A 22447-nucleotide genomic window follows, 5' to 3' on the forward strand; every position below is an offset into this window, starting at 1 on the left:
GTTAAATTGGTACTATTTTGTTGGGCGTATGCCTTTTTGATCGCTTGCTGTTGTACTTTTTGTGATGTAAGGTGACAAAAATTTGGTTTATTTAGCACAGTTTTTATTTTTTATTTTTTACCGTGTTCATCTGAGGGGTTAGGTCATGTGGTATGTTTATAGAGCCCCCCTATTTTTTACCAATTTTTTTTTTACTTTATTTGGGGAAAATTACGTTTTTGTTTATTTTTACTTGAAACTTTAAATTTTTTGGGGGAAAAACTTTATTTTTTCAACTTTTTTTTTCACTTAATTTTTTGTCCCACTTTGGGACTTGAACTTTTGGGGGTATATTCCTTTACAATGCATTCCAATACTTCTGTATTGGAATGCATTGGCTGTATGAGTAATTCTGTGTGTATTACTCATACAGCTTCCGGCCTGTGAGATCCAGGGGGCTGGATCTCACAGGCACGTCACAGGAAGGCAGCGCGATGCCTTCCTTAGACATCGCGCTGCCTTCCATGCCATCGGGTCCCCCCTACAGCCTAATGGGGACACGATGGCACCGCCCGCCCCTGCCGCATAAGGTAAAAGCCGCAAAACCGCAGGTCTGAATTGACCTGCGGTTTGCGTCGATCGCCGACATGGGGGGGAGTCACGGGACCCCCCGGGCATTTAGCCGAGGTGCCTGCTCAATGATTTGAGCAGGCACCGGCTTCCAATCACCGCCGCGCGGCGGTGATCAGAAATACGCAGGTCGTACAGGTACGCCCTGTGTCCTTAAGTACCAGGACATAAGGGCGTACCTGTACGCCCTGTGTCCTGAAGAGGTTTAAGAAAAATTAAAAAAATTAAAAAAAAAATGATATTTTCCCCTTATCCCGCCATTATTAATTGGTAAAAAATCAAATCAACTGCACATACAGATATAGCATCGCTAGCGCTCCCTTCATAATCGCAGCAGTGCAAAGCGATTTCCAAATTCAATTAGCAAACCCGAATCGCGTAAATAGCCATTGAGAAAATTCAGGGTGCAATGTTGGTTTGTGAACACCAGATGGCGCATGGAACTACAGTCAGTTAGTTAGTTCCCGTGCGCTATACAGTAAATATCAAAGTTTCTCTGTGGAGATCAATGCAAACACAATCCTCGTATTTTTATGAATAAAAATGAATAATTAAATTTTTAATTATGAATAATTAAAAAAACAGAGGCGCTGAACTGAACCATAGAAAGTACCATACAGAACTGTAAATAACCGATCTCACCACCTCATCCCCTGAGCAAATAATTGAATGCTAGTAGAAAGGGGATTAAAAGGTTAATCGACAGGAGGCCAGTGGGGCGCTGCTCAACACCTAATGTAATTGTATTTAATTAATATTAAAAAAAAGATGGCAGCATCTCTGTATCCTTATAACAGTAATCTGCCATTTTCTTCACTGCCAGGTCTTTTTATAGCTCTGGATCGCTCAATACTAGGGATGAGCGAACCCGAACTGTATAGTTCGGGTTCGTACCGAATTTTGGGGTGTCCGTGACACGGACCCGAACCCGAACATTTTCGTAAAAGTCCGGGTTCGGGTTCGGTGTTCGGCGCTTTCTTGGCGCTTTTTGAAAGGCTGCAAAGCAGCCAATCAACAAGCGTCATACTACTTGCCCCAAGAGGCCATCACAGCCTTGCCTACTATTGGCATGGCTGTGATTGGCCAGTGCAGCATGTGACCCAGCCTCTATATAAGCTTGGGTCACGTAGCGCTGCACGTCACTCTGCTGATTCAAGCATAGGGAGAGGTTGCAGCTGCGACGTTAGGGCGAGATTAGGCAGATTAACTCCTCCAAAAGACTTCATTCTGTGATCGATCTGCAGCTGTGGATCATTGAAGTGCTATTATTGACTTGCTCACTTTTTTGAGGCTGCCCAGAGCGTTTTTAGATCACTTTTTTTCTGGGGTGATCGGCGGCCATTTTGTGACTTGTGGTGCGCCAGCACGAGCTATCACCAAGTGTATTTAACCATCGATAGTGTGGTTATTTTGTGCTATATCCTACATCAGCTGCAGGCTGAGCCTGTGTCACCGAAGTGCATTTAACCATCAACAGTCTGGTTATTTTTTGGCCATATACTACATCAGCTGCAGGCTGAGCCTGTTTCACCCAAGTGCATTTAACCATCAACAGTCTGATTATTTTTTGTCCATATACTACATCAGCTGCAGGCTGAGCCTGTGTCACCCAAGTGCATTTAACCATCAACAGTGTGGTTATTTTTTGGCCATATATTACATCAGGGGCAAGTTGAGCCTGTCACCCAGCGCCTAAAAAATAGACCTGACATTTCTATTCAACCAAATCTGCACAGTTTTAGCTGGTCAAGTTATTTGTAGTGACCGTAAAAGCAGACTTTTTGTTCTGGGTTGAAAAAGCATTCCCAAATTTGCCATTCTGAAAATAACTAGTTTGTGGTATTTGAGGCCTACTTGAAATCTATCCCAAAAAGAAAATCTTACATTTAAAGTTATTGAGGGTCCATTCACACGTCCGTGTGTGTGGATCCGCAAAAAACGGACATCGGCGATGTGCATTCCGCATTTTGCGGTCCGCACATCGCCAGCACTTAATAGAAAATGCCTATTCTTGTCCGCAAATGCGGACAAGAATAGGACATGTTCTATATTTTTCGGGAACGGAAATGCGGACCCGGAAGTGCGGATCCGCAATTCCAGGTCCCATAGAAATGAGTGGGTCCGCAATTCCGTTCCGCAAAATGCGGAACGAAATTGCGGACGTGTGAATGGACCCTGATAGTGTCATTCAGAAAAACCTAAGACACACGCTAGCGTGCTGATAGAAGTGTCATTCTGTGATTAAAGCTATAACTGTCACACAGCGCAAAAAAAAACAGGTCTCACATCTCTATTCAACCAAATCTGCACAGTTTTAGCTGGTCAAGTTATTTGTAGTGACCGTCAAAGCAGACTTTTTGTTCTGGGTTGAAAAAGCATTCCAAAATTTGCCATTCTGAAAATAACTAGTTTGTGGTATTTGAGGCCTACTTTAAATCTATCCCAAAAAGAAAATCTTACATTGAAGTTATTGATAGTGTCATTCAGAAAAACCTAAGACACACGCTAGCATGCTGATAGAAGTGTCATTCTGTGATTAAACCTATAACTGTCACACAGCGCAAAGAAAAACAGGTCTCACATCTCTATTCAACCAAATCTGCACAGTTTTAGCTGGTCAAGTTATTTGTAGTGACCGTCAAAGCAGACTTTTTGTTCTGGGTTGAAAAAGCATTCCCAAATTTGCCATTCTGAAAATAACTAGTTTGTGGTATTTCAGGCCTACTTGAAATCTATCCCAAAAAGAAAATCTTACATTGAAGTTATTGATAGTGTCATTCAGAAAAGCCTAAGACACACGCTAGCGTGCTGATAGAAGTGTCATTCTGTGATTAAACCTATAACTGTCACACAGCGCAAAAAAAACAGGTCTCACATCTCTATTCAACCAAATCTGCACAGTTTTAGCTGGTCAAGTTATTTGTAGTGACCGTCAAAGCAGACTTTTTGTTCTGGGTTGAAAAAGCATTCCCAAATTTGCCATTCTGAAAATAACTAGTTTGTGGTATTTCAGGCCTACTTGAAATCTATCCCAAAAAGAAAATCTTACATTGAAGTTATTGATAGTGTCATTCAGAAAAACCTAAGACACACGCTAGCGTGCTGATAGAAGTGTCATTCTGTGATTAAACCTATAACTGTCACACAGCGCAAAAAAAAACAGGTCTCACATCTCTATTCAACCAAATCTGCACAGTTTTAGCTGGTCAAGTTATTTGTAGTGACCGTCAAAGCAGACTTTTTGTTCTGGGTTGAAAAAGCATTCCCAAATTTGCCATTCTCAAAATTATGGTGAACGGGAACAATGAGGAAAACATCTAATAAGGGACGCGGACGTGGACATGGTCGTGGTGGTGTTAGTGGACCCTCTGGTGCTGGGAGAGGACGTGGCCGTTCTGCCACAGCCACACGTCCTAGTGAACCAACTACCTCAGGTCCCAGTAGCCAGCAGAATTTACAGCGATATTTGGTGGGGCCCAATGCCGTTCTAAGGATGGTAAGGCCTAAGCAGGTACAGGCATTAGTCAATTGGGTGGCCGACAGTGGATCCAGCACGTTCACATTATCTCCCACCCAGTCTTCTGCAGAAAGCACACAGATGGCGCATGCAAACCAAGCCCATCGGTCTGTCACATCCCCCCCATGCATATCAGGGAAACTGTCTGAGCCTCAAGTTATGCAGCAGTCTCTTATGATGTTTGAAGACTCTGCTGCCAGGGTTTCCCAAGGGCATCCACCTAGCTCTTCACCAGGGGTGGAAGAGATAGAATGCACTAACGCACAACCACTTATTTTTCCTGATGATGAGGACATGGGAATACCACCTCAGCACGTCTCTGATGATGACGAAACACAGGTGCCAACTGCTGCGTCTTTCTGCAGTGTGCAGACTGAACAAGAGGTCAGGGATCAAGACTGGGTGGAAGACGATGCAGGGGACGATGAGGTCCTAGACCCCACATGGAATGAAGGTTGTGCCACTGACTTTCACAGTTCGGAGGAAGAGGCAGTGGTGAGACCGAGCCAACAGCGTAGCAAAAGAGGGAGCAGTGGGCAAAATCAGAACACCCGCCGCCAAGAGACTCCACTTGCTACTGACCGCCGCCATCTGGGACCGAGCACCCCAAAGGCAGCTTCAAGGAGTTCCCTGGCATGGCACTTCTTCAAACAATGTGCTGACGACAAGACCCGAGTGGTTTGCACGCTGTGCCATCAGAGCCTGAAGCGAGGCATTAACGTTCTGAACCTTAGCACAACCTGCATGACCAGGCACCTGCATGCAAAGCATGAACTGCAGTGGAGTAAACACCTTAAAAACAAGGAAGTCACTCAGGCTCCCCCTGCTACCTCTTCTGCTGCTGCCGCCTCGGCCTCTTCTGCTGCTGCTGCCGCCGCCTCGGCCTCTTCCTCTGCCTCTGGAGGAACGGTGGCACCTGCCGCCCAGCAAACATGGGATGTACCACCAACACCACCACCTGCGTCACCAAGCATCTCAACCATGTCACACGGCAGCGTTCAGCTCTCCATCTCACAAACATTTGAGAGAAAGCGTAAATTCCCACCTAGCCACCCTCGATCCCTGGCCCTGAATGCCAGCATTTCTAAACTACTGGCCTATGAAATGCTGTCATTTAGGCTGGTGGACACACACAGCTTCAAACAGCTCATGTCACTTGCTGTCCCACAGTATGTTGTTCCCAGCCGCCACTACTTCTCCAAGAGAGCCGTGCCTTCCCTGCACAAACAAGTGTCCGATAAAATCAAGTGTGCACTGCGCAACGCCATCTGTGGCAAGGTCCACCTAACCACAGATACGTGGACCAGTAAGCACGGCCAGGGACGCTATATCTCCCTAACTGCACACTGGGTAAATGTAGTGGCGGCTGGGCCCCAGGCGGAGAGCTGTTTGGCGCACGTCCTTCCGCCGCCAAGGATCGCAGGGCAACATTCTTTGCCTCCTGTCTCCTCCTCCTCCTACTCAGCTTCCTCCTCCTCTTCTTCCACCTGCTCATCCAGTCAGCCACACACCTTCACCACCAACTTCAGCACAGCACGGGGTAAACGTCAGCAGGCCATTCTGAAACTCATATGTTTGGGGGACAGGCCCCACACCGCACAGGAGTTGTGGCGGGGTATAGAACAACAGACCAACGAGTGGTTGCTGCCGGTGAGCCTCAAGCCCGGCCGGGTGGTGTGCGATAATGGGCGAAATCTCGTTGCAGCTCTGGGACTAGCCGGTTTGACGCACATCCCTTGACTGGCGCATGTGCTGAATTTGGTGGTGCAGAAGTTCATTCGCAACTACCCAGACATGTCAGAGCTGCTGCATAAAGTGCGGGCCGTCTGTTCGCGCTTCCCGCGTTCACACCCTGCCGCTGCTCGCCTGTCTGCTCTACAGCGTAACTTCGGCCTTCCTGCTCACCGCCTCATATGCGACGTGCCCACCAGGTGGAACTCCACCTTGCATATGCTGGACAGACTGTGCGAGCAGCAGCAGGCCATAGTGGAGTTTCAGCTGCAGCACGCACGGGTCAGTCGCACTGCGGATCAGACCCACTTCACCACCAATGACTGGGCCTCCATGCGAGACCTGTGTGCCCTGTTGCGCTGTTTCGAGTACTCCACCAACATGGCCAGTGCCGATGACGCCGTTATCAGCGTTACAATACCACTTCTATGTCCCTATCCACATTTGTTTGCAGGGGATTTACCTACATGTTGCTGCCTTTTGCAGCCCTCTAGCTCTTTCCTGGGCTGTTTTACAGCCTTTTTAGTGCCCAAAAGTTCGGGTCCCCATTGACTTCAATGGGGTTCGGGTTCGGGACGAAGTTCGGATCGGGTTCGGATCCCGACCCCGAACATTTCCGGGAAGTTCGGCCGAACTTCTCGAACCCGAACATCCAGGTGTTCGCTCAACTCTACTCAATACAGAATATTTACATATCGAATGTTAGTCAGTTCCTGTAAAGAGCCTTTGTTCTGCTAAAGAAAATACTGTATGCATTACTCCCTTTTTTTTTCTTGGAGAGCAATAGATACCTGAATATATACATGTAATTACAAACATATAATATATATATATATATATATATATAGATAGATACATGTATACACAGACACACACACATATATACACATATATGCATACATGTATATAAAATGAACTTTACTTAATAGGGTTGCATCCCCCTCCCCCTACAGGGATGTTGCTGTCTGTGAATTAGTATCGCCACACCTCTAACATTAGTTAGCTCACATGGTGAGCACCATAAAAAAAATAAAAACAATGACAGAATTGCTGTTTTTGGTCACCTCACCTCCCAAAAAATGGTATAGATAATGATTGAAAAGTCACCCCAACATAGTACCAATAAAAACTACAGCTTGTCACACAAAATACAACCCCTCACACAGATGCTTCAACAAAAAAATTAAAGAGTAATTTGATAATCTTTCAGGGTACTGTACTCCACCCATTTCAGTTATTACTTTAGTTGCCCTCCTCTGAACCCTCTCCAGCTCTGCTATGTCTGCCTTGTTCACAGAAGCCCAGAACTGTACGTAGTAGTCCATGTTTGGTCTGACTAGTGATCTGTAAAGTGGCAGGAGTATGTTTTCATCACGGACATCTATGCCCCTTTTGATGCAACCCATTATCTTATAAGCCTTGGCAGCAGCTGCCTGACACTGGTTTCTACAGCTTAGTTTGTGGTTCACTAAGATTCCTAAGTCCTTTTCCAGGTCCGTGTTTTACCATTTAGTATGTACTGGTGACTTGCATTATTCCTTCCCATGTGCATGACCTTTACATTTGTCAGTGTTAAACCTCATCTGCCACTTCTCTGCCCAAGTCTCCAATCTATCCAGATTCGTCTGCAGCTTTATACTGTCCTATTCAGTGTTAATTACTTTACAAAGTTTTGTGTCATCTGCAAAAAGTGATATTTTACTGTGCAAGCCTTCTACAAGATCATTAATAAATATATTGAGGAAAATATTGCCAAATATTGACCTCTGTGGTATCCCACTAGTGACAGTGACCCAATCTAAGTGTGTACCGTTAATAACCACCCTCTGTTTTCTATCACTCAGCCAGTTACTTACCCACATACAGACATTTTCCCCCAGTCTAAGCATTCTCATTTTATATACTAACCTTTCATGTGGCACAGTGTCAAATGCTTTGGAGAAGTCCACATATACGACATCCATTGATTCACCGCGGTCAAGTCTAGAACTTACCTCCTCATAGAAACTGATTAAATTTGTTTGACATGACCGATCCCTCATGAAGCCATACTGATATGGCGTTATTTGCTTATTTTCATTGAGGTACTCCAAGATAGCATATTTTAGAAAATCTTCAAACAGTTTACCTACAACAGATGTTAAACTTACCAGCCTATAGTTTCCGGGCTCTGTTTTTGGACCACATTTGCTATGTGCCAATCCTGTGGAACACTACCTGTCATTATAGAGTCCTTAAATATCAGAAATAAGGGTCTGGCTATGACATTACCTAATTCTCTTAGGATACGGGGGTTCATGTAATTTGGTCCCGGCGATTTGTCTATTTTTATCTTTTTCTTATTCTAATGTTTTATTGTGGTTTTGGTATAGTTTTTTGTTAACAAATAATACAATCTCAGTAAAGACATATAATAAAGGTGAACATATGTATCTTCCTGTGTCCATAAGTGCCCAACCATGCAACGGGCATGGATGAGGGCGAATAATCATACATAAAGTAAAACAACTGTTTGAGTGACTAGAAAGAAAAAAAGAAAGAAAAAAAAGGAAAAGAAACAAAAAGAAAGTAGGAGGGAGGGAGAGGGGAAGGGAAAAGGGGTAGGATGCAGAGTGTGTTTGACTCACAGCTGTAGGAACAGAACGTGTCCCACGGACTCCAGGTTCTCAGAAATCACGAGGAGTTTGAGGGGGTTAGGACAATGAGATCCTCCATCCGCTGATATAGGGCAATCTCCTCGAACCATTCGGCTAGTGAGGGTGGAGAGTGGGATTTCCAGTGTCATGGAATGACTACTTTTGCTGCCTGAACCATGTACTTAAGAAGTGAGTTCTTATAGGCAGGGATGTTAAGGTCAAGCACAAACAATAGGAGAGATTCAGGGGAGTTCGGATTAGGAATGCCCATGACTTCTCGTATTTTCTTGTGTACAGAGTCCCAAAAGGGGCGTAGGACATCACAGTACCACAAGATGTGAATCATCGTACCTTCCTCTGTGTGACATCTCCAACAGCGGCCCGATACTGTGGGGAACCATTTATGGAGAAGCAAGGGCACCCTATACCATCGGGAGACAATCTTATAACGTGTTTCCTGGGCCTCAGTAGAGATCAGCACTTTATGAGGCAGAAGGAAGCTCCTGTTCCACTGAGAAGGGGTCATGTGAATACCCAGGTCACGTTCCCAGCCTGACAGAAGGGGGGGGGGGGAGTGAAGAGCGTTGATGCAAGAGTAACTTGTATATGACTGATATATTTCTAAGTATCGGTGATGGAGTCATGCATAACGAATGCCGGCAGGTTTCAGGTCAGTGTGTGGGTCATGCCAATAGAAGAGTAGAAATGCTGGAGTTGTAGGTATTCGAAAAGTTTCATGCCGATGGGTTGGGAGTCTCTAACAGTAGAGACAAAGGTTTCAAGGAGGGTACCGAAAAGACATGACAGAACCTGAGTGGGTGTATTTTCGTGCCTTTTAGAAAAGAGGGGAAGTGCCCTGGGGATAAACGCTGATGATCAGTAATCGGAATGAGGGGGTTTTTAGGGTCAATCAGGGAGGTGTGACGGCTAATGGATGCTAGTATCGCATAAAGAGTGGTAGGCCGTGAAAGACAACATGAGAGAGGTAGATTGTGGAGCACCCAACAAGCAGGTGAGTACTGTCAGAGAACAAGAGGAAGAGTCCCATGCTATGTGTACTCAGGATTTGGAGTTATCAGTGTGCATCATGTCTAAAAGCCTAGGTGGTGGAATGATAGTATAAGCGAGAGTCTGGAATACCAAACCCTCCCGCCTCCTTAGGATGGGTCATTATTTCCAGCTTGAGTCGTGGTTTACCGGGAGAACATACAAATTTTGTGAAGCAGCGGCGTATCTGGGACCACAATGTTGATGGTATTCAGAGGGGGATGGTCTGCAGGAGGTAGAGTAATTTCGGTAGCAGATTCATCTTTAAAATGCTGATTCTGCCAAACCAACAGAAGTCCTGTCGATGCCAGGACTCTAGGTCTTTATGGAATCATTGAAGAAGAGGGGTGAAGTTGAGCCTAAAGAGTTGTGACAGGTCAGTGGTAATTTTGATACCTAAGTATGTTATCCCATTTGGTGGCCAGGCACAGGGAAAAAAGCCTTTAAGAGAGGAGACCAGGGATCCAGGTAAGGAAACATTTAAGGCTTCAGATTTGGTCATATTGATCTTCAAGTTGGTCCAGTCACCAAAACGGGAGATCTCATGGAGCAAAGATGGTAGAGAAATGCTGGGGTTAGTTATATAAAGCAAGAGATCATCCGCGAAAGCCCACATTTGTATTCGTGGCCCCCAATGTTTACTCCTGAAATGTCCTGGTTACTGCGGATGGAGGACATAAGATTCATAACCAAAACAGAGGAGACAATGGGCAGCCCTGTCATGTACCATTATGAATAGGGAAGGAGGGGGAGAGGGTGTCGTTGACTTTGACCAGTGCTGAGGGTTGTTGATATACAGTAACGTAAGAATCTTTGATAGAAATCCCGAACCTACGCCTATGTGGCAGAGGGCGGTGTGGAGAGATGACCAAGAAATACGGTCAAAGGCCTTTTCAGTGTCTAGGGACCGGACCATGAGGGGGATATTGTTTGTTTTTGCGTGGTGGATAATATCTAATGTCTTTAGTGTGTTGTTACGAGCCTCCCGTCCCGGCACAAACCCAACCTGGACAGGGTGGATGATCGAGGGCACAAAGACGTTTAGTCTGTTAGCCAGTAATTTGTCATACATTTTAAGGTCTACATTTAGGATGATAGCTTACACATGTGTGAGGGTCCAGGCTTAGCAATAACTGCGATATGAGCTCTGTGGCCTGTACCGGGAAGGGAAGCTCAGGAGACACCGTGTTAAAGATCCAGAGTAAAAAGGGGAAGAGCTACATTGAGAAGGTTTTATAGAACCTAGCTGTGAACATGTCAGGACTCTGGCTTTTGCCCTCCGGTAGAGACTTAAGAACCATTTTGTGTTCAGCCTCCGTAAATGGAGTTTCTAAACTAGCCGACTCCAGTTCAGATAATCTAAAGGACTGAGGGGAGAGTTCAGGTCCATGTTCTGGCCGACCCGAAGCAGAGCGGGGTAGGTTGTAGAGTTCAGAATAGAAGGAGTGAAAGAAGGAGGCAATATCTGCAGAGGTATGCACCACACGACCCACAGGATTCTTGATGACAGGAATGTGAGAGGTAGCTAATTTCCCCCTGAGAGCCCTTGCCAGCAGACGCCCACTCTTGTTGTCGTATTCATAGAATTTACTGCGGCAGAGTTTGATCATGCGCTTATAAGAAGTTCTGGAGATCGCGGAGAGTCAATAAAGAGAGTGCGCATTTCTGAGCAAGCTCGAGGGAGGCAACTTTTTGTAGTGCAAGGTTGAGAGAATGTGCTTTCTCCTTCTTGAGACTGCCATGTTTAATGAGAACTCCACGTAGAACACACTTTTGGGCTTCCCATTGTGTTGGTAGAGAGGTGAGGTCCATGCGGTGGTTGGTGAGGAAATTTTCTACGATGCTGGTAAGGTCAGCAGCACATACTGAGTCAAGGAGAGACTCATTCTAACGCCATGTCCACTCCTGTTTGATAAGGAAAGGGAGGTTTAGAGAGCAGTAAACCGGGGCATGGTCCGACCACAAGATATTGCCTATGTCTATGGAGTCAAGCCACGAGAGAGCTGTAATCTATTTGGCTATAAGAAGAGTGTGGGGCAGAGTAAAAAGTGTTATCTTTGTGGGGTGTTGAAGACGCCACAAGTCATACAATTGCAATTGGAGTAGCTCTTTCCTAACTTTTTTGATGGCTGAGTAAGAAAGGGAAGTGCACCCAGTATAGTTGTCAAGTGGGTCTAAGTTGAGGTTGAGATCACCACAGAGGACAACCATACCACGCCACGGACTAGGGGCAGGAACGTATCGACAAGGTCTAAGAGAAAGGTAACATGGTTTTGGTTGGGGGCATAAACATTAAGAAATGTGAATTCTCGTCCGCCAATCAATAGCGAGAGAATCAAATACCTGGCGTTAGCATCTTCTAGCGATGAAAGTGGTGAAGTACTTGTGCCCTTTTTTCTGGAGTGTTGAGGCCTTTCGCGTTGAAGGATGCTATCTTGAGTGACGTCATTACTGTGGGGAAGGGAAGAACAAGAAGAGAAAGGGAAGGGGGCAGGATGGTAACAATTAAAAAAAAAAAGGCATCTGAATAAAAAAAAAAGGAAGAAAAGGTGACAAATGAGGCTACTAAGTAGAAAAGCCAAAGCAATATAAGAGAAAAAGAAGGAAAGAAATAACTATCTAGTTTGACCAAAAGGTCTAGGGAGACAATCACGAGGAACCAAGCAGTCCCAGGGGAGCATCTAAGACTATTGGAGGAAAGTAGCAACCAGAAAGGAGAAGACATGCCACATTGCCTTTCCAAGTAAAATGTCAAAAAAATACCACCTACTACTGAGGCGGAGCAAATGACACAGAAAAATGCAAAAGGTAAAGGGGAGATGAGCCGTTATGGCAACAGGTCAATAGTCCCAGTCAGAAACAGCAAACAGTCTTTCAGGTGACAGAGCTAGGGGGAGATCCACATCGGGGACCGGCCGATCGCCGGTTTCGCTGTCCACGAGGAGCAAGCGCGACCGGTTCCAGAAGTCTCGGTACTGGCAGCATGAGAGGGAGAAGGTCGCCCTAGCAATGCAGGAGCAGGTGGATGGATAGAGAGCCAAGAACCCAGGTCGACTAGCGGCAGATCCAGTTGTTGAAAGAAGTGCAAAAGGTCCATGGGGTTACGGAGAGCAACAACACGTCCCTTGGGGCCCTCAAACAAGGCAAATGGGTAGCCCCAGCGAAAAGGGATTCCACGAGCCCTGAGGTGGTCTAATAGAGGATGTAAGGCAGCCCGCTGTGACAGAGTGTGACGAGAAAGGTCTTGCAGCAGCGTAATGGGGGTCCCCATGAGACAAAGGAGATGATTGTCGAGCTTTGTTCAGGATCTGCTCTTTGATTGCGTAGAAATGGATTCTGCAAATTACATCTCTAGGTCTAGCGCCATCTGGATTAGGAGGCCTAAGGGCACGATGGGCTCTGTCAATTTCTATGGGAGTACCTGGTGGGCAACCAAAGATGTTGTTGAATATTCCCACAATTGTGGGCAGTAATTCAGCCATATCTACCATCTCTGGGAGAACACTGATCCGTATATTGTTGCGGTGACTGCGGTTCTCTATATCATCCAAGTGTTGTTGTAGGACATAGATTTGGGCATCATGGGTTTGTCTCTTATCTTGTAGAGCTTTGATAGCCGCAGACATGGTGGCATGGTCTTGTGTGACAGAGTTCACCCTTGTTTCAATTGCTGGCAACTCAGAGCGGATCTGGGAGGATTCCTGTTTGCATTCTCGTAAGATGTTAGTAGCAAAACTGGACAGGTCTGCCTTAGAGTGTAGAGAGCAGATGAAGGTACGTAAATCTGCCATGGTCGGCAGTCTAGTGTTCTCGTCAAATAAATCTGCGGAGGATGAAAGTCTCAGAGAGGAGTGCAAGGGAGACCCCTAGGAAGGTATGTCTGCGAGATTGGTTATGTTCCTGGGGCCAGGGGGTGCCATTTCAGGCACCTGTGGATGGGAGTTGTCCCATGAATATCCAGTGGACCAGTGCGGGGATACTGGCAGGGAGGGTCCCGGGGAGTGAGAGGATGAGAAAAGAGGTTCTTGCACAGTAGGAGAAGACGTTATATGTCGAGCAAGCAGATTGGAGGACCGCCGCTGGTGGTTCAGAGGTTGCTTCTGAAAGGGGGGACCAGAGCCTAGTAGTGGCTGGTCACAGGAGGGCCCAGGGTAGGTATCTGGGGCATTTAGCACCGTAGGTGGGGGCCTATTGGGCCAGAAAGGGTGGGCTGAGGGCATCAAAGCAAAGTCCACATCGCTGATGGGGCCAGTAGCTACTGCTGCTGGAGATGGTACAAGGGGGGTGAGCCCCCTGGAGTGACCTGTGGTGCTTCGGTCCATTGCGGGGTCCAGCAGAGGCTCCAGCAGGTGCAAGGAGGTGAGGCCGGAGTGCGCACATGGAGAGGGCAATTGCAATGGCGGTATAAAGACCCAGTAGGAACATTGGAGCTGCTCATGGTGCTTGGCAGGGGAGTGCAGGGAGGGCACTGAGGCTGAGCGGCTCCCTTGGAGCTGCAGGGAAGGGCTCCTGGGCGCAGCAGGCCACGAGATATGAGTGCTGGCGCCATCTTGGGAGCACATGGCACAGTCATGCAGGGCCGGACCCGGGGAGAAGGATTGCTGGGCAAAGAAGTGGTGGCTATGAGGGAGTGGTGGCTATGAGGGATAATTTGCCAGGGATGCAGTGGAGCTCCTACAGAGCGCGTCCTCACTAATTCATAGCTGGCCACGCCCCCCCCCCCCCCCCCCATTTTAATCTTTTTAAGACTCCGCTATACTTCTTCCTGGATCAGACAGGGCACTTTTAATGGGGAAATTACTTTTACATTCTGCATTTCATCTAACAGTTTATTTTCTTCAGTGAATACAGTGTAGAAAAAAATATTTAATAGCTTTGCTTTCTCCTTATCGCTCTCTGCAACTCCACCCTCATTATGTAAAGGGGCGACACCTTCAGATTTATACTTTTTACCATTTATATAATTGAAGAACATTTTAGGGTTAGTTTTACTCTCTTTGGCAATTAATCTCTCGGTCTCTAGTTTGGCAGCTTTTATTTGTCTTTTACATATTCTATTTTTTTCCTTATAGCTTTTCAATGCTTCCTCGCCTCCCTCCTGTTTTAGTGATTTAAATGCTTTCTTCTTGTCATTTATTGCTTTCTTTACAAGTTTTTTTCATGTTCCTTAACCTTTTTATCCCTATAAGGTATGTACCTCTCACAATTATATTTTAGGATGGTTTTAAAAATATCCCATTTTGTGGCTATATTTTTATTTTTGAGGACTTTGTCCCAGGTAGCTAGGCCTATGACCTCTTTTAGTTGGCTAAAATTGAGCTTTTTAGAAGTTTGGTATTTTTGTTCCTCCCTGAAGAAACACTCTTTTGAATGATAATCGGAAGGTTATTACTTTATGGTCACTATTTCCCAGGTGTCCCCCAACCTGTACATCTGTTGTTCTATCAGGTCTATTGGTTAAAACTACAGTGGGGGAAATAATTATTTGACCCCTCACTGATTTTGTAAGTTTGTCCAATGACAAAGAAATGAAAAGTCTCAGAACAGTATCATTTCAATGGTAGGTTTATTGTAACAGTGGCAGATAGCACATCAAAAGGAAAATCGAAAAAATAACTTTAAATAAAAGATAGCAACTGATTTGCATTTCATTGAGTGAAATAAGTATTTGAACCCTCTAACAAAAAAAGACTTAATACTTGGTGGAAAAACCCTTGTTTGCAAGCACAGAGGTCAAACGTTTCTTGTAATTGATGACCAAGTTTGCGCACATTTTAGGAGGAATGTTGGTCCACTCCTCTTTGCAGATCATCTCTAAATCCCTAAGGTTTCGAGGCTGTCTCTGTGCAACTCTGAGCTTGAGCTCCCTCCATAGGTTTTCGATTGGATTAAGGTCCGGAGACTGACTAGGCCACTCCATGACCTTAATGTGCTTCTTCTTGAGCCACTCCTTTGTTGCCTTTGCTGTATGTTTTGGGTCATTGTCGTGCTGGAACACCCATCCACGACCCATTTTCAGTTTCCTGGCAGAGGGAAGGAGGTTGTCGCTCAGGATTTCACGATACATGGCTCCGTCCATTTTCCCGTTTATGCGAATAAGTTGTCCTTTGCCCTTAGCAGAAAAACACCCCCAAAGCAAAATGTTTCCACCCCCATGCTTGACGGTGGGGACGGTGTTTTGGGGGTCATAGGCAGCATTTTTCTTCCTCCAAACACAGCGAGTTGAGTTAATGCCAAAGAGCTCTATTTTGGTCTCATCAGACCACAGCACCTTCTCCCAGTCACTCTCTGAATCATTCAGGTGTTCATTGGCAAACTTCAGACGGCCCTGCACATGTGCCTTCCTGAGCAGGGGGACCTTGCGAGCCCTGCAGGATTTTAATCCATTGCGGTGTAATGTGTTTCCAATGGTTTTCTTGGTGACTGTGGTCCCTGCTAATTTGAGGTCATTAACTAACTCCTCCCGTGTAGTTCTAGGATGCTTTTTCACCTTTCTCAGAACCATTGACACCCCACGAGGTGAGATCTTGCGTGGAGCCCCAGAGCGAGGTCGATTGATGGTCATTTTGTGCTCCTTCCATTTTCGAACAATCGCACCAACAGTTGTCACCTTCTCTCCCAGCTTCTTGCTAATGGTTTTGTAGCCCATTCCAGCCTTGTGCAGGTCTACAATTTTGTCTCTGACATCCTTGGACAGCTCTTTGGTCTTTCCCATGTTGGAGAGTTTGGAGTCTGCTTGATTGATTGATTCTGTGGACAGGTGTCTTTTATACAGGTGACTAGTTAAGACAGGTGTCCTTAATGAGGGTGACTAATTGAGTAGAAGTGTCTAACCACTCTGTGGGAGCCAGAACTCTTAATGGTTGGTAGGGGTTCAAATACTTATTTCACTCAATGAAATGCAAATCAGTTGCTATCTTTTATTTAAAGTTATTTTTTAGATTTTCCTTTTGATGTGCTATCTGCCACTGTTACAATAAACCTACCATTGAAATGATACTGTTCTGAGACTTTTCATTTCTTTGTCATTGGACAAACTTACAAAATCAGTGAGGGGTCAAATAATTATTTCCCCCACTGTAAGTCCAGTGTGGCCGTCCCTCTAGTCGGGTCCTTAACCAGTTGGGAAAGGTAATTGTCTTTGGTTATTGCCAAGAACCTGTTTCCTTTATGAGATGTACAGATTTCAGTTTCCCAGTCTATATCTGGGTAGTTGAATTCCCCCATAATGATGACCTTATTATGATTTGCCGCCTCACCTATTTTGTTTAGAAGTAGATTTTCTATGGACTCTGGATTTATTAGGTGGCTTATAAAAAAAAACTCCTATTAGTATTTTATAATTGTTTTTTCCTCCATGTTGTCACAAACCAGCAAACCCACTGTGCCACGTGTCCTACCTCTTCTAAGGGTGTTGTCTAAGTGAACCCCTCATTCTTCACTGTACCCCTGATGGTGGGGATAGACTGTCCCGAGAGGAACACCAGGTCGCTACCTCTTAAGGAGGATAGGCACACGAGGCAAATGGTCCAGGCGGACCAGGAGGTACCTGAGAAAGGTACCACAGGTGCAGGCATTGTCGGCAGACTGAATCGTAACCAGGAGCAACAGTGCAAGACCGAAGGATGAGGCAGAGGAGAAGTCGGACAGGCAAAAGGTCAGAGCAGGCGGCACAGGTACAGGTCAGGCAAACCGGATCGGCAACAGGAGAGTCAAGGCAAGCAGGCAGGGATCTAACAGGTAGCAGAGTCAAGGAATACAGGTACAACTCAGGAACACAGGAACACAAACGGAAATCAGGAACCTTAGCAGGACACCCCCCTTGACTTTTTTCGTGTTTTGGTGCCTCACAACCTGGAATTAACATAGATTGTTTGAGGATTTATATCATTTAATTTACAGAACATGCCCACAACTTTGACGATGTTTTTTTTTTTTTTTTGTGAAGCAAACAACAAATAGGACACATCACAGCTCCAAGTCGCTTTGGATAAGTCTCTATGAACTTGCCACATCTTACCACTGGGATTTTTGCCATTCCTCCTTGCAAAACTGCTCCAGCTCCTTCAAGTTGGATAGTTTTCTATTGGATTGAGATCTGGGCTTTAACTAGGAGATTCCAACACATTTACATGTTTCCCCTTAAACCATTAAAGTGTTGCTTTAGCAGTGTTTTTGGGGTCATTGTCTTGCTGGAAGGTGAACCTCCGTGCTAGCCTCAAATCAATCACAGAGTGGTATAGATATTGCTCAAGAATATCCCTGTATTCAGCCCTATCCATCTTTCCCTCAACTCTGACCAGTTTCCCAGTCCCGGTTGCTGAAAAGCATACCCACAGCATGATGTTGCCACCACCATGTTTCACTGTGGGGATGGTGTTCTTTGGGTGATGCGATGTGTTGGGTTTGCACCAGACATAGTGTTTTCTTTGATGGCCGAAAAGTTCAATTTTAGCCTCATCAGACCAGAATACATTCATCGATATATTTTGGGAGTTTCCCACATGCCTTTTAACAAACTCACAACGTGCCTTTTTGTTTTTGTTTTTTTTGGTTATGATAGATTTGATGCTGCTCCTGGGGATCATCAAAGATTTGGATATTTTTTAATAACCCAACCATGACTTGTACTTCTCAACAACATTGTCCCTTACTTGTTTGAAGAGTTCCTTGGTCTTCATGGCAGTGTTTGGTTAGTGATGCCTCTTGCTTAGGTGTTGCAGCCTCTGGGGCCTTTCAAAAAAGGTGTGTATATGTAATGACAGATCATGTGACACTTGGATTCCACACAGGTGGACATCATTTCACTAATTATGTGACTTCTGAAGGTAATTGGTTGCACCAATTACTAAACAACAGTTTTATTTATATATTTTTCTCATTTCACTTCACCAACTTAGACTATTGTGTTCTGATCCATCACATATAATTCAGATTAACAAAACATTGAACTTAAGGCTGTAAAGTAAGAACATGAAAAAATTCAAGGGGGTGAATACTTTTTCAAGTCACTGTATATGCGTAGGAGGGCTAGGATTGGTTAGCGAGGTCATATGACCTAACCCATAAAGCCCAGGAAGTGACACGCCGGCCCTTAAGGAAGTGCTGCAGGAAAGAAGCAGCAATCATGCTGTGGCCAGAGGAAACTGTGGATCGGATCCCAGAACAACAGTACCTACACAGACAGAGATCAGTACTACAGCGATGAATGGGAAGCACCGGCCGCAGATCACCACTGAACACAGCGGCCGGGACTGCGGCGGTAAGCAGGGAAACAGCAGCGCACAGCAACCACTGTTACACATGTATTTGTACCCACAGTGACTCTACATGTTCATGCACCTCACTTACAGTATATCTTCCTGAAGTGTGGGCTTTAGACAGGACTTTACATAAAGGCAGATCCCCCCATTTAACCAGTTAAATGCCGTGAGTATGTACTAGTAAGTACTAGTATAGATCTAAGTCAGTAAAAATAGTTTAAATCACTTCTATAATTTAAGCCTGCTAGATATCAAGTATCTAATATTAATATCCAGAAAGCTTCTCTATGTTGCAGTTTTTTCTCCCAGTCTCCACCACCTAGTGGTCTGAATACTTTTTCTATAACAACAGCTTTAAAAGTATCTGTATGACCATCATGATGGTTAACAAAATGTTTAGCTGCACCTGAAAGATTTCTATTACTTGCCTTTTTAACATCATACAAGTGTTCCCCTATACGTTTTATGACTAACTGCATAGTACTTCCCAAATATTGCACATAACACTGTTCACAAGAAATCACACATATGGCATTTTTAGTACTACGTGTTAAAAAAGATTTAATATGAAATGTTTTACCTGCAGAAAAAGAATTTTATGTACATAAATGGCAACAATGTTTTTTGCAACAAAATTACAACCTATCTTCATAATATATGAAAGAGTAGGATCTTTATTTAATATTGGTAAGTGTTTCTTTACAATTTCTAGCTGTAATTGCTAGGAAGCTGTCTTACATTTAGAACTGGTGCTGGATGCGCCAAAGTTATAAGGAGGCCTGCACTTCCTCATAACTTCAGTGGATCCACCTCCAACTATGGGGCTTTATTAAGACTGGGGTCTAAAACGTGCTAAATGTGCCCCTTAGTCTTTAAGGGATTAAAAAGCTGCAAAAAAGTTGCAAACTCACTGCAGTAGGGGGTGGTGTAAAAATAATGGCATAGCATTTCTAGGCAATAGTGTTAGGTTTAAAGCTGTGGCAAATTTATCAATGTATAACATTTAGGAACCTACAAACCGACCTATAAGGGCCACATAAACCTAAATATACCACTTATGAAAAATGTGTATGACCGAATTATAGTAACAGAGTACATAAGGCAGAAAAAAGACATTTGTCCATCCAGTTCGGCCTGTCATCCTGCAATTTGATCCAGAGGAATGCAAAAAAAAAAAAACTGTGAGGTAGAAGCCAATTTTCGCCACTTTAGGGGAATAAAAAATTCCTTCCCGACTCCAATCAGGCAATCAGAATAGCTCCCTGGATCAACGACCCCTCTCTAGTAGCTATAGCCTGTAATAATATTACGCTCCAGAAATACATCCAGGCCCCTCTTGAATTCCTTTATTGTACTCACCATCACCACCTCCTCAGGCAGAGAGTTACATAGTCTCACTGCTCTTACTGTAAAGAATCCTTTCTATGTTTGTGTACAAACCTTCTTTCCTCCAGACGCAAAAGGTGTCCCCTCGTCACAGTCACAGTCCTGGGGATAAATAGATGATGGGATAGATCTCTGTACTGACCCCTGATATATTTATATATAGTAATTAGATCTCCCCTCAGTCATCTTTTTTATAAAGTGAATAACCCTAATTTTGATAATCTAACAGGGTACTGTAGTTGCCCCATTCCAGTTATTACTTTAGTTGCCCTCCTCTGGACCCTCTCCAGCTCTGCTATGTCTGCCTTGTTTACATGAGCCCAGAACTGTACACAGTACTCCATGTGTGGTCTGACTAGCAATTTGTAAAGTGGTAGGACTATGTTCTTATCATTGCAGCTTAGTTTGCTGTTTATTAAAATTCCTAGATCCTTTTCCATGTCAGTGTTACCAAGTGTTTTACCATTTAGTATGTACAGGTGACTTGCATTATTCCTTCCCATGTGCATAACTTTACATTTGTCAGTGTTAAACCTCATCTGCCGCTTATCTGCCCAAGCCTCCAATCTATCCAGATCCCTCTGTAGTAGTATACTGTTCTCTTCAGTGTTAATTACTTTACACAGTTTAGTGTCATCTGTGAAAATTTATATTTTACTATGCAATCCTTCTACAAGATTATTAATAAATATATTGAAGAGAATAGGGCCCAATACTGACCTCTGAGGTACTCCACTAGTGACAGTGACCCAATCTGAGTGTGTACCGTTAATAATCACCCTCTGTTTTCTATCACTCAGCCAGTTACTTACCCACATACAGACATTTTCTCCCAGTCTGAGCATTCTCATTTTATATACTAACCTTTTATGTGGTACAGTGTCAAATGCTTTGGAGAAGTCCAGATATACGACATCCATTGATTCGCCGCTGTCAAGTCTAGAACTTACCTCCTCATAGAAACTGATTAATTTAGTTTGGCATGACTGATCCCTCATGAAGTCATACTGATATGGCGTTATTTGCTTATTTCCTTTGAGATGCTCTAAGATAGCATCTCTTAGAAAACCTTCAAACAGTTTACCCAAAACAGATTTTAAACTTACCGGCCTATAGTTTCCAGGCTATTTTTTTGGACCCTTTTTGAATATTGGCACCACATTTGCTATGCGCCAATCCTGTGGGAAATTCAGTATAGAGTCTGAAAATATCAGAAATAAGGGTCTGGCTATGACATTACTTAATTCCCTTAGGATACGGGGGTGTATGCATCCGGTCCTGGTGATTTGTCTATTTTAATCTTTTTAAGTCGCTGTTGTACTTCTTCCTGGAGCAGACAGGACACTTTTAATAGGGAATTTATTTTTACATTCAGCATTTCATCTGACAGTTTATTTTCCTCAGTGAATACATTGGAGAAAAAAATATTTAACAGCTTTGCATTCTCCTCATCGCTCTCTGCGACTCCCCCCTCATTACTCTTTAAAGGGCCGACACCTTCAGATTTATACTTTTTAACATTTATATAATTGAAGAACATTTTAGGGTTAGTTTTATTCTCTTTGGCAATTAATCTCTCGGTCTCTAGTTTGGCCGCTTTTATTTGTATTTTACATGTTCTATTTTTTTCCTTATAGTTTTTCAGTGCTTCCGTGCTAGAAACATAGTAACATAGTACATAAGGCCGAAAAAAGACATTTGTCCATCCAGTTCGGCCTGTTATCCTGCAAGTTGATCCAGAGGAAGGCAAAAAAAAAAAACCTGTGAGGTAGAAGCCAATTTTCCCCACTTTAGGGGAATAAAAAATTCCTTCCCGACTCCAATCAGGCAATCAGAATAACTCCCTGGATCAACGACCCCTCTCTAGTAGCTATAGCCTGTAATATTATTACGCTCCAGAAATACATCCAGGCCCCTCTTGAATTCCTTTATTGTACTCACCATCACCACCTCCTCAGGCAGAGAGTTCCATAGTCTCACTGTTCTTACCGTAAAGAATCCTCTTCTATGTTTGTGTACAAACCTTCTTTCCACCAGACGCAGAGGATGTCCCCTCGTCACAGTCACAGTCCTGGGGATAAAAAGATGATGGGATAGATCTCTGTACTGACCCCTGATATATTTATACATATTAATTTGATCTCCCCTCAGTCATCTTTTTTCTAAAGTGAATAACCCTGAATTTTGATAATCTAACAGGGTACTGTAGTTGCCGCATTCCAGTTATTACTTTAGTTGCCCTCCTCTGGATCCTCTCC

The sequence above is a fragment of the Bufo bufo genome, chromosome 1, assembly GCF_905171765.1.
Source record: "Bufo bufo chromosome 1, aBufBuf1.1, whole genome shotgun sequence".
NCBI lineage: Eukaryota > Metazoa > Chordata > Amphibia > Anura > Bufonidae > Bufo > Bufo bufo.